We start from the raw sequence: 4188 nt of genomic DNA on the forward strand, positions 1-4188 counted from the left end.
CTATATAAGGCCACAGAATCGACCACAATTTTGCTAGTACGCTTGTGTTTTTTTTTTGTTACTGCCTCTGTCATATTTCTAAACTACTAGTAACCAAAACGTTCGCCTGCTTTTTAGTTTCATGTCTTTAAATACTTTCGACTGACACTATACTAATGATGAAGAAGTAAAATTTTAGCTACTGATATTTTGGCATCACGTGGAGTCAAACGTACATTAAAATGAGCGTTCGCTTTGACAGCCCATATACTAAAATCGGAATAATATAGAAAGGATTGGCATGGCCCCTATGCAGGGATAACATACATTAAAACGAATTCTTACCTTCTTGAACTTTTTCAGAAATGTATTAAATATTTATGAAAGGCCCACTGTGGCCTGGGATGAGGCCAAGTGCATTGGAGGGAAAAATAAGCAAGATGGCTTGGGCTCTCTAGGGGCTCAGAGTATAAATTCAGAGAGTCGATTTTTGACCTTTTGAACCTTCAATTTTTATTTTATTTTATTTTATCTTATTTTATTTTCTCCATTTCATTTCATTATTTTATTGACTTTGACAGAGAGAGCATGAACTGGAGAGGCACAGAGAGAGGGAGAGAGGGAGAGAATCCCAAGGAGACTCCACCCTGCCAGCGCAGGGCTCGATCCCATGAACCGTGAGATCATGACTTGAGCTGAAATCTAGAGTCAGTTGCTTAGCCAACTGAGCCACCCAGGCACCCCCCAAGTTTGATTTTAAAGCAAGTATTGGCTCTCATAGTGGGGAAATAAAACTTTCTAGAATAAAGACTAACCGTGAAGTTCATTGGGTTCAGTGACAATTATTCTGAAGCGTCAAAATATGTAACTCATTTATCCTCATTAGGGTTTTCTCCAGCTGTGAGGGCTGGTCCACAGTGTGCTTCCCTCTGACAAGGAGACGGTGGTGAGCAATCATGTGAAAATGGATTTGTTAATCTGTTCCCTCCACAAATAACCACCACCTGCCAAGGCATCCCACCCAAGAACCCTGGGATGAATATAAAGACCCACATGTCTTTGAGAGCTAAGCAACCCTGTGGAGAAGATAGAAACAGCAACAGCAATGCGTCGTGTAATTTATGCACAACGGTCATGAATGCAACATGCTGTGGGAATTCTGGAAGGAGATGAGATTCCCTCCGACTCGGGGATTGTGGGAAGCTCCTCAGTCCTGTTCAAGAACGAAAAGGATTTAGACGTTTGGGGAAAAGGGGGGAGACATTCCAGGGGAGAGCTTCTGTCTTTGCAGAGGTTACAAAACCTGGAAATCATGCGGCAAATACCACTGGGTATACCCAGATAAGAATTACACACACACACACACACACACACACACACCCTTTTTTCTTTTAACCATTTGGGAGCCACTGAAATGTGCCCACATTGAGGACTGGCTTTAGGAATAATCTGTTGTCACCAATTAGAACCACGGACTCCGTTCTAAATTTTCCCCTCCTGGTTGTTATGATTGAGTCCTCTCTCAACATCCAAGCAGACAGGAAGGGAAATCTTCGAGGCCACAGCTCGCTGGAGCTTGCCCCAAGCCTTGCCTCAAACAAAGATGGAGCCATGAGGGTTGGGAGGAGGAACACAGCTGCTGGGGAGCTAGAGAAGAAGGTTTGATTCTAAGTGCAAAGCATACAAAACCCTCATCTGAGTTCTGTTTCAGCTGGGACTCGACACCAGGCAAATCTGACTCTCCCCGGCTCAGTTCCCAAAACAGAGGTGGGGAGAGAAACACAGCCGTGCATCTTACTTGGGAGAAACAAACCAAAAGGAAGATTAATTTTTTGAAAGCCAAGTGCTAATCCGACAGTGGTTTTTCAAGAGTGCCTCGAGCATTAGTAGGTCATTAAATCTTTGTTAACAGGCCAGGGGGAAAAAAAATGTAAAAAAAGAGGGGAAAAAAGTGGTCATGGTTCTGTTTAAGTTTACTCAGCATGGAAATTTCATCAAATCACGGAACAGCAAAGATGAAAGGATCCACCGGACCCGCAACCAAGGCTAGACGCCCTTCAACGGCATCCCAAGGACAGGGTTCCGCTCCCTCTCGTCTCCTATGGAGTGCAATCTCACCAGAAACGGAATTTGGGTTTTACTTTTTATAATCCGAGAATGCAAAAAGTCTAATCTGTCTTCCACTCCCCTTCTGGAACTTGAAAACTGCCTGTGTGATCCTTCTAAATTTTCCTATCTTTGGGTTATTCCTTATGTACCACGGTTCTCTCCACATCTCCTCAGATGGCAGGGTCTGAAACCCCGAACTGTCGTCACTAACTACAGTCCTTCTCTTCCCTGAAAGATGTCCTTCCCTGAAAGGGGGGGCCACACCCCCCTTGCATTGTGGCCTGAGAAGTGCACGAAATATCTCACGTATAATCTGACAGCATGGGGTAACAGGCCTCGATTACCCCATTTTCAAAATAGGTAATTTCATTCAAAGGAGCCAAACATATGAATTAGGAAAGCAACTTTTTTTTTTTTTTTTTGGTCAGTACTTGTAAATTCATATCTTTAAGTCGTCGATCAAAGGCTGATGATTTGGGTCAAGAGAAGGCAAGACAAAAATGATATGGAATGTACCTGTTTGTACTCGTTTGGCAAGAAACCGAAGAGTCCATATGGATGCATGAGTGCACACACACACACATACACACACACACGCAAGCTCGTGTATTCAGTGTGCCTATCCCTAGGATCCCTTCTTGACTCACCTCTTTAGCGGCCCCAGGATCCATCTGGCTCCGAGCGAAAGTAAAGAGGAGCATTTGCTGTGCCAATTTCACACGTAAAAGATGGGAGAATGGTGTGTGGACGTTATAAATGTCCCAGTAATAAACTTAGGCAGAAAAAAATAAAGAAATCTCTTAATGTCCCTACAATTGTATTTAACAAAGCTATCAAACCCCCATTCCGATGATGGTAAAATATGGGAACTTTCTACTTCGAGATAAACTTGGCCATTTCTAGATGGCATGTAATCTCTTTCGGATGAACGCCCGGTCCAACCAGGATTTTCTTCCACACCACCGCCCCCCCCCCACCCCCGGTGTTGACCTGGTGTCGGGTTTTGGTGGGAGGAGATGTCACAGCCTATCTAGAATTCCACGCTGAATTCTGAGCTTTGCAAGTGGCCCCCGCTATACCCGCTACAGAGTGTCTACACCTCTCGCTGGATCCAGGTCCATTCTTCATTCCCTATCCCAGCCTCATCCCGTCCCATTTCCAGACCTGCCCACGTCCTCCGTCGTGCCTCTCCAGGAGGTGCAGGAAACTCTCATGTTCCCATCTCGCACCACGGTGAGGTTGTGGGGGACTCAGAGGAGGGAATCCACCTTGGGTGCTCTCTTCCTAAATAAGCCACATCACATCATCCTTTCTGTTTCATAAGCTCTTTCTGGGCTCCAGAAGCTTTCTCTTAAAAAGCCCAGCCCTTGCCATGGGAAGCCCCAGCTTCCAAGAGGAAGTCTCTATTACTAATTTTTATGAACATGCAGACGTGGACCGGCCTTCTTCGTGCTGGGATGTGTCTGCCCCTACCTTTCAGAAATGAGGTCTCTGACAAGACTAGAGGGTCCTGAGACGACAGGACAATTGCAGAGGGGAAAGACCTTGATTAGGGGACTTTACATCTCCAAGTTTGTGTCATTGGATGCTGAGTTATGGATTCGGGAACGTGGCATTCAGTTACCCATCCTTTTTTCTATGTTTATTTATTTTTGAGAGAGAGAGAGAGAGAGAGAGAGAGAACATGAGCAGGGGAGTGGCAGAGAGAGAGGGAGACAGAATGTGAAGCAGGCTCCAGGCTCCGAGCTGTCAGCACAGAGCCCGATGCGGGGCTCGAACCTACAAGCGGTGAGATCGTGACTTGAGCCGAAGTCGGACGCTCAACCGACAGAGCCACCCGGGCGCCCCTCCGTTGGCCATCTTGTAATAGAATGTCACGGTTTGTGAGCCAGTGAGGCAATTGTTCAAGGTCCTGGTGGGAAACACGTGCCTCACATGGTCCAGATGCAGACGGTTTGATGAAGGACCAGTCACAGAGGTGCAAACAGGGTGAAGGCGAGCAGTAAGGGGGGGTTGGGGCACCCAGCGGCTGGCAACCGTGGAAGCCTTTCTTACCCCAGGTCTGAAGAGGCAACCGGAGAGGGGAAGACGGTACCCAAG

At 46.3% G+C, this 4188-nt stretch overlaps 1 non-coding gene across 1 annotated transcript; it reads left to right on the top strand.

Moving 5' to 3' along the window:
- Window positions 1–225: 225 nt before the first annotated feature.
- LOC125927707 (U6 spliceosomal RNA) lies at window positions 226–332 on the top strand. Its single transcript, XR_007459398.1, has one exon. It is a non-coding gene; the product is annotated as a U6 spliceosomal RNA (small nuclear RNA).
- Window positions 333–4188: the final 3856 nt, after the last annotated feature.

This window comes from Panthera uncia, chromosome E1 (genome assembly GCF_023721935.1).
Source record: "Panthera uncia isolate 11264 chromosome E1, Puncia_PCG_1.0, whole genome shotgun sequence".
Taxonomy (NCBI): Eukaryota; Metazoa; Chordata; class Mammalia; order Carnivora; family Felidae; genus Panthera; species Panthera uncia.